This window comes from Herpailurus yagouaroundi, unplaced genomic scaffold (genome assembly GCF_014898765.1).
Source record: "Herpailurus yagouaroundi ecotype Mexico unplaced genomic scaffold, PumYag 198, whole genome shotgun sequence".
NCBI classification, from domain to species: Eukaryota; Metazoa; Chordata; class Mammalia; order Carnivora; family Felidae; genus Herpailurus; species Herpailurus yagouaroundi.
The window spans coordinates 3434093-3442865 of NW_024412429.1; positions in this window are offsets into that span (position 1 = coordinate 3434093).

Genomic DNA, 8773 nt, shown 5'->3' on the forward strand with positions numbered 1-8773 from the left:
GCAGGTGACACGGAGGAGACACGGAGGAGGCAGGTGACACGGAGGAGGCAGGTGACAAGGAGGCAGCAGGTGACATGGAAGAGGCAGGTGACACGGAGGAGACACGGAGGAGGCAGGTGACACGGAGGAGGCAAGATGACCAGAGGGGGGATCACCGGGGGAGCCATAATGACAGGCCTGAGGTCACGCAGCGCAGGCACGAGGGGCCTCCCGGGGTCGTGCTGCTGGACCAGGCAGGTTGGATTGAAGCCGTTATTCCGGAGAGGCAGGGGCAGAGCCATAGTTCTCTTCACCGTTATTGTGCTCTAACCGCCTACTTTCTGGGCGCTTCCCATGCGCCGGGCACCGCGGGAAGGCCTCTGCCCCTCACAGCCAGCTGTGAAGACAGCCCTGGGGGTCTCGGGCCCGCTTTGCCGGAAGGGAGACCCCAAACGTTGAACTACCCGGCCAAGTTCAGACTGCGCGTGCGCAGGGCGCTGCCGGGAAGGGCGGGCCGTCTGGCTCCGGGCTCCGCCCGCTCAGTTGGGTTACTATGATCGACGGGGAGACGATAATCACGGCAAGGTCTCCGTCCCCCTCCTCTGTGTCTAGAACCCCATATTCGAATCCGCCCCAGGTGACCACAGTTGCTAGAATGTGCAGATTTAGCGGTCCTGACTCTTCATCCTGCATCCTTCCCACGTGGGGTCCCCAGGCGTGAGCCCGAGGGATGCCAAGAGCAGTCACAGTGGGGGGACCCTTGGGACAAACCCCGGGGCTGAGAGGAGATCTGGAGAAGCCATCCCTTCTGGATTGTTCCCCTGGGGCAGGGCAGGGCAGACCTCCAGGGCTGGCCGGGGGAGGGGGCACACCGAGTAGGGGGCAGAGGGAGGGGACACCCCTGAGGAGGAGGGCCTCTGCCCACTAGCACTTTCGAGAGCATCGGGACGTCTCTCTCACAGGTGCCATGGTGGTGGGGGGTGGGCAGCTCCAGGTCCCCGCTTGGCCCCTTCCCATTAACCCTGGGTGGCTTACCGGCCAGGCCGGTGGGCAGTCTTGGGCTTTGCCGTCCTTCCCAGGCGAGGTCTTCGCATTAGCAGGGGAGCCACACAGCTCCCGGGGCTGATGCCCGCACCTTCCGAGCCTTGTGTGAGCCCAGGAAAGCAGTCTGTGGCCTCGTGGGCCAGCCTGTACCAGTTTCCCCCGGGAGCAAGGAGGTGGCCGGCTAGAAGCGTCTTTTGAATGTGGCTCCCACACCCTCTGTAAAGCATCAGGCCGTTGCTTCGGTTGCCTTTTATCCTGCAGCCATAATACACACAGCCAGGGACCCATTTTCTCTCGCGTTGCCCATTTGCCTGAAGCTGTCCATGTCTCACGGGCAGCAGCTGACGTGGCTTTGGAAAATTTCCCACCCGGCTCTCGCCCATCGTCAACTCAAGACCTACTGGCAGGATAATTCAAACTCTGGAATCACTGAAAGGCGTCTTCCCCACGCCCTTCCTTTCTCTCTCTGGCACTGCCCTCACCGGAGGGCCCAGGGACCGCGTGTCCTGCAAAGACCAGGCTTTCGGACCGGCGCTGTTGGACCGGCGGCGACATTCAGCTTCCCCCGAACGGATGCGGCTCCTTCCGCGGCTTCCAGGTTGGACTGAGCCAACTCTGAGAGTGTGTGTTCCATCGTGTCAATGTTCCACGGAACTGTCAGGACAAGGCTTTTTATGGAGATAGAGTGGCGGCTTTGCCCGGAACCCTAATTCCCACCCGGGAGGCCCTTGCCATCCAAGGAAACTTGAAACCTGGGAGCGGTGCCCTAAAGAGATTCTCCGGGAATCGGGGGCTAAAATCGTACTGTAAATGGGGAAAATTCTGAGTGGGATTTTATTTTGAAAAAGTAAATCGTTATATGTTGTAGTTTAAAGAATTAGGTATTTGTTTCGATTACCGGTTAATTCTGGACGTTTTCCTTACTCTTGGCCAACGACCTCCCCTTGTTGATTATTGCAGTAATAGAACAGAATTCATCACAGAGACTTCCTGGCCTTTTTGCCAACTTGCACGATCCATACCCAGAGGGGGCCCTCCGTCCTCTTCTGTTACGACAGAGGAGATCCCCCTGCCCCTCCACTGGGGTTCAGGAGCCTGTCCCTTCTCTTGGGTCAAGGATTTTGTCTCACAGTTACTTTCTCCTGTGCCACCAGTTGTCTTCTGTACTTGATCATTTGCCTCCACATGAAGCATTGCTCTTGTGTTTTTCGTCTTTAACAAAACGACCCTCCGAAATCCCGCAATCCTCTCCAGTAGCTGCCCTGCTTCTCTGCTCCCCTGGGAAGCAGACATCTCCATCCCTGCATCCTCAGCCTCAGATTCTGTCCACGGCCTTCTGTCTCTACACCCAGCGAAAGCTCCCTAGTGTCTCTGTCTTCCAGACCCAGGGGTCACTTCTCTTCTCAATTCCTCAACAGCAGCTCAGCATAGTGCTCACTTCCTCCTCCTTGAAAAGTCCCCTTCTTTTGGGCCCTGTGACATCTCCCCTCCTGTTTGCCCCTCTTTCCTAGTGTTCTCCATCCAGCCTCTCTGTTTGCTCCGCGTTGGGGAACCCAGCCCTCGTCTGCGGCCGCACTTTCTCCCCAGGCGATCTCATCCAAGATAATGGTTTTAAATACCGTCTCTACAAAAGTGATTTCCAGAGTTTGACCTCTGCCTTTCGTATTATCAGTGAGCACCAGACTGTGGTATACAGCAGTTTTCTGGACCTCTCCAACACCGATGTCTCGTTGAAATCTCAAACATCCTACGTCCAAAGGAAAACTCCTGCTTTGGCCTCTAATTGCTTTTTGCTCTCCAGTTTTGTGCACTGACCTCTGACCCAAACTGGCCATCGCCTCTGATCTCTCTCCCTTCTATACCAATGGCATCCAAACCTTAAAGAAATGCTGTTGCCTTTACTCTCAAAATCAATCTGCTCTCTGTCTCCACGCCTGCCAGCCTGCTCACCTTCTACTTCAAATCAGCTTTCCTCCTGGTGTCTGTCTCCTTGTCTTCCTGCAGTGTGGTCAGAGCAGAGACAATTTTTTTAAAAATGGAAGCCACGTGGGCCGCCTGGGTGGCTCAGTCGGTTAAGCGTCTGACTCTTGATTTCGGCTCAGGTCGTGATCTTGTGGCTCATGAGTTCGAGCCCCGCATCAGGCTTGGCACTGACAGTGTGGGGCCTGCTTGGGATTCTCTCCCTCCCTCTCCCTCTGCCTCCTGCCTCAAAATAAATAAATAAACTGAAAGAAAAAAACAGAAACCACATGAAACTCCATTGATCAATATTCTTCAGTGGGCTCTCAATGCATGAGAACAAAAATTCCAGCTCTTTACCTGACTGTTCCTTATAGAATTCTACAGGAGCTGGAACGCACCCCGTTCGCTCCTTCACCCTGCCTCAGCTGTGCTAGGAAGTCCGGCAACGGGACTTGGTAACGAATTACATACAGGACGCGAGGAAAGCAGTGTCGAGAATGGCCTGTGCGTCTTCCCTGCTCCATCGGATAAGGTATCAGCGACAGTAACACTTGTCACCATAACAGATAGTTCGCAAAAAAGAGGCTCAAATACAATAGAGGTTTAGTTCTGCTTCACGTGCCGGTATGAGATGTGTGTTTCTGGTCCGGTCAGATTTCCCCCATTCGGAGACTCGGGGGCCCAGGTGCCGCCCATCAGACGGGTGTTCTGTGCGTCCAGACTGTGGAAGGAGAACGAGTGTGTGGCAGTCACATCTGCTTGTGAGTCTTGGTCCAGAGGTGACACCTGGCTTTTTCACTTGTATCCTGCTGTCAAGGGGCAGCCAGGAGGCCACATCTAGATGCAGTGAGGCTGGGAAATATCGTCCCTGGGGGCAAAGCCACTTTCTAGAACCCTTTTCTGTGGTTGGGGAACACAAATCCTGGTGGTCGTCTAGCCAGCTCTGTCACAGATAACCACTCTCTGATGTGGGGACCCAGAGCCAGTTTTGTGAAGGGACATAGGAGTTCACAAGGCATCCATCCAGGGAGAAGAAGAAGAGAATGTTTTAGGGTGAGCTGTCTATACATATGATCCCAAAGACCATCACTCTGTCTAGATGGGAGTCGATTAGTCAACTGATAATTTGAGACTTTGAAGCCAGAAACACAAATCAAAGGAAAATGCTCATTTCTCAGAAACCATCCAAACACTGCATAAACTCAGCCACCGAGGGGCAGATCCAAATCCCGGTGCCCATTTTGTGGCTCTCTGAGAAACCAGGGTGGTGGTCAGAAAGACGGGCACGTGGTAAGATGGGTGGGCTTCCTTGAACACGGATTCTGGAAAGACCGTGAGCTTCTAAGACAGAGTGTAATCTGTATATACAGTCCATGCAGGCTCCAAAAAAGACTTGTCTTCATGTTATTCAATTCGGAAATAGTTATTGATCACCACTTCCTACAGCTCCCATAAACGATGTAAGAAGAAGGCGATCCATTGTTGATAACAGGCAGACTGTTTGGAAAGCAACTTTGACAATGGAGCATATGTATAAGTTAATGGAGCATGTGTATAAGTATAAGCTCTAGATATTCGGTCCTCAACACCGACTATCAGATCAGCTAACATTTTGGACTTTTATGTGACAGGACTATGCTTAGTGGTGGCGAAAAAGAAAATTAAAAAAAAAAAAAAAAGCCTGCTCTCTAGGGCAGACATCACACCATATGGTAGAGACGTGGGAATAAAAATGGATTATTGCAGTGCCCTTGGATGAGGTCTAAGTAGGACGGCCTGCTCAGGGTGCCGTGGAAAAGAGAGGGGAGGCCGCATGGCAGGGGGGGAAGACTAAGTTGAGTCTTAAAGCTGAGTATGTCAGAAGGGCGTTCCAGGCAGAGAAGACAATGAAAATTAAGACGCGGCTGCACAGGGACGCCTGGGTGGCTCAGTTGGTTAAACTACTTGATTTCGGCTCAGTTCATGATCTCACGGTTCGTGCTGTGCTGACAGTGCGCAGCCTGCTTGGGGTTCTCTTTCCCTCTCTGTCTGCCCCTCCCCCTCCCTCTTTCTCTCTCAAAATAAATAAAAAATAAACTTATAAAAAAAAACCACAGCTGCACAAATCAGAAGGGCTGCTGAGGTAGCACTAGGCCATTCCGTAGTGGCGGAGGGTAGACGGCGAGGGACTGAGACACCCGGGGCTCCCGAGCACACAGAATAAAGTCCAAGTTCGTCAGCAAAGCTGTGGGCCTCGCATGGCCTGGCTCTGCCTGCCTCCTACCCCCACCAGCCCCAGCCTTGCCGTCCACCCGCCACCACTACGAAACGGCCCAGCGCACCTTGACGTGCCACACTGTCATCTTACAGCAGAGGAGAGATGAGGCCCTTTGTTACACGTTACACGAAGTGCAGACTGAGTTTGAAGAGATGCCTGGAACAGAGTTGAGAATAACAGAGGAAAGAAAGCCCATCCTTTGCTGCTTGGTGTGGCCGTCTGTTCATTTGTGCACGCGTGGTTCATTCAACTGGTATTTAGGGAACGTCATTGTCATGCCGGCTACTTGGCCCTGTGCTGGAGATGCGATTGAAAACGGGCCCTGTGCAGAAGGTGCTTCCATTTGGGCGAATGTTTCCCTGTGTAGTCATCCAAATCTGCTCATCCAGAATTAGGTTGAGAGTTCAATATGTATGCCAGCGTGGAAAATGCTGGGCTTCTAGGCTCTCGATCTCGTCCCTCGTAGGCTCTCCGCTTCTGTGGTTGACCATGCGAGGTGAGAGTGGCTGGCAACAGAACCTCTCTACCGAGTAAGAGAGGGCCCGAGTCTGGTTTTAGCCATGAACTTACTCAGCACTTTCGTCGGATCCTGTTGTGAACATTCGGGTTAGTCCGGGAAATATCACATATTTTACTCTATGTGATAATCACTGTGTTATCCCATAGCCAACTGTATGCATGGAAAGTGTACTGAATAAAGGCAAGCTGCTTGTTTGGCTTTATGGACCGGTGATGGCGTTTGGACTTAAGACTGGAGTTTGAGAAGGAGAGACTGATCTTCGCACTGATTTGTCCTATAACCTTATTTCCCTTACCATCCAATACCCTCTGAGTTGGAAGAAAGGTATTCACCTTTAGTCTCTAGTCCTTTCCAGTTAGGTAGGTGAGTGAGTGTGTGTGTGTGTGTGTGTGTGTGTGTGTGTGAGAGAGAGAGAGAGAGAGAGAGAGAGAGAGAGAGAGAGAGAGAGACTTGATGCCCATCGGCCAGATAGATGTCTTTACTCTTGAGTGACAACCAGAAAGGCAACCCTTATGCCCTTTGTGTCCTTGAAGTCCTCCCTGTGGTTTCCTTCGGCCTCTGCCTTTCCTATAAGGTTGGGCAGGAAGCCCCCAGATTCCGCCTGGGTCGTCAGCTCCAGCAGCGAGCCTGCACGGGTTCTGCTTCCCTCCCCCGTGGCGTCACGGTCGCCCTAGCTCTTGCCAGCATGACTTACCACATTGCTCTGACCAATCAGCCCTTCTAGACTACGCAAAGGGCCAATGAAAAATTAGTGTACGAGGAGATTCAAAAAGGAAAAGGAAAAAACCAGGTTGCTCAGCAACCTGACTCCGTAAGCAGAGGAAGATGCTATTTTTACACTGAGAAGGTGGCTGCAGTTGATTTTGTAGCAAACTCCTGAGAGGGCAGAGTCCCGGCCTCAGCCAGCGGCACGACCTCCTGAAGATCCGGGAATGAGCCGCAGAGCTTGGCCAACACGCACATCCTCCGGGTCCGTGGGTGTCACGCCTCTGCGTACCTTGCTTTAGGTCTGCGGTTAAATGTGACCTGTTCAGAAAGGACTCCACGCTAATTATGTCCCTTAGAGTGCCCTGTGCGTTTTCTGCATAGCACATGTCAGAATTTGTAATTATCAAGGGACTTTTTTATTTACAAAAATCTCCCCGGGCACTAGACTGGAAGCTTGCCGAAGGTACGCACAAGTGCCTGCTTCTGCTTAGCCCATATGTCCCCAGCACGCCTTACGTCAGCTGGGACACAGCCAGTCTCAACCAGTCCTTGTGGAGGGAATTAATGGACAAGGAGACAGGGCGTCTGGGTGGCTCATTGGGTTGAGCCTTGGGCTCCGGCTCAGGTCACGGTCTCGCGGTTCGTGAGGTTGAGCCCCGCCTCGGGCCGTCTGCTGTCAGCACAGAGCCCGCTTCACATCCTCTGTCCCCCCTCCTCAAAAAATAAAATAAACATTTAGTGGACAAGGTGAGAATGAGGCTACTAGTGGTTTGGATCTGATTGGCATTAAATGTCCTCTCTGGTCAAAACGTGGGAGGGGGTCGCGATCTCAATGGTGTTTCTTTAAGTCGCCAGCAGAAGTCTTTCTCGATGATAAAACACCTAGACTCCGGCAGCGCATAATTGAGCATTGTTCCAAAAATTAGCCAACACGCTCGCGTTCGCTGCACACAAATTTGTTGATCGCTATTCTGTCAGGCATTCTTCTGGAGGCTGGGAATAAGCACATAAATTACCAAAGTCCCTGGCGGCCTGGAGCCCACGTGGGCGGGAACAGTCCCGGTGAGCACGGAAGGGGCTTCCGGGGGGCCGCCCTGCGGGGGAGCACAGCAGGTGGAGGGCTGGGCTGAGCCATGCCGGCCGCGCTCTCCTTCTGGGGTCTCTCCACCCCGCACACCCCTTGTCCTGCTCCATCCTTCCCGCCGCCAAACACTGGAGGCCCCGCCTGCCCAGGCTGCTGATGGATTTTTCCTCTCTCTTCTTGGCTACGAACACGAACACCACGTCTCTCTGGCTGGTGTCACCGCCTCTCGAAAACGTGTTTTTCAATACAACCCACACGTGAATGTCTCCCGAACTCATGTTGTCCTTCCGAAACTCTGCCTCTCAATTCCAGCTTGTAAACCAAGTGCCAGAGGCCGCTGGCCGCACGTCAACTATTTCTGCGTTAGGCTCCAAACACGGAGGGTCCGGCCTTTTTCCGGACACCCCGAGTTGTGGGGAGCTTCATTCTGCTTCTCTGCTTCCCTTTCGAGTTCTGGAGCCACAAAAACACGCCCACGTTCTTGTCCAACTGATGCTCGTACTTCTCAAGATGGTTCCTCTAGCTCTTTTCGTTTGCGTGTGTGCGCGGCATGGCACCAGGTGCTTTGGCTGCTGCGAGGATGGGCGCAGAGCTGGTCCTCAGGCGTCTCCCGGTTCAACAGGAGTGAGGAGGGTGGGCCTGTGTCAGCGGGGACCGGCTGCACCCGTGGGGCAGAGACCCCCCAAAAGCCAGGGCCCCGAGGACACGAGTGCTTGTGCAGGGAGGCGCTGGGTCCGGCCGGGGGGTGTGGGGGGCTTGGGGGGAGGAGCGCACTTGAGCAGGAATGTGGAGGGCTGGCAGGATGCAGACACTTGGAGACAGGGAGGCTGAGAGAGCGCTGAGCGCAGGCCAGAAGCAGGGAGGCCCCAGGCGCCAGGCCAGGAAGAGTTCAGGTGTGTGGCTTGAGGACCAGATAAGGAGACTGTGTGATTCCCTGGGGCTGCTGTAGCCAGAGTCCCCCCGACTGGGCTTAAACCACTGAACTTTATTCTCTCCCAGGTTTGTAGGCTGGAAGTCCAAGATCAAGGTGTCAGCAGAGCTTTGCTTTCTCTGAAACTCCAGGGAAGGAGCCTTCCGCACATCCTCCCCCAGCTTCCTGTGGCCCCAGGTGCCCCTTGGCTTCCGGCAGCCTCCTGCCAGGCTCTGTCTTCACGTGACCCCCTTCCCTCTGCGTGTGGGTGTCTCTGCTTCTCTTCTTGTAGGGTCACCTGCCATATTG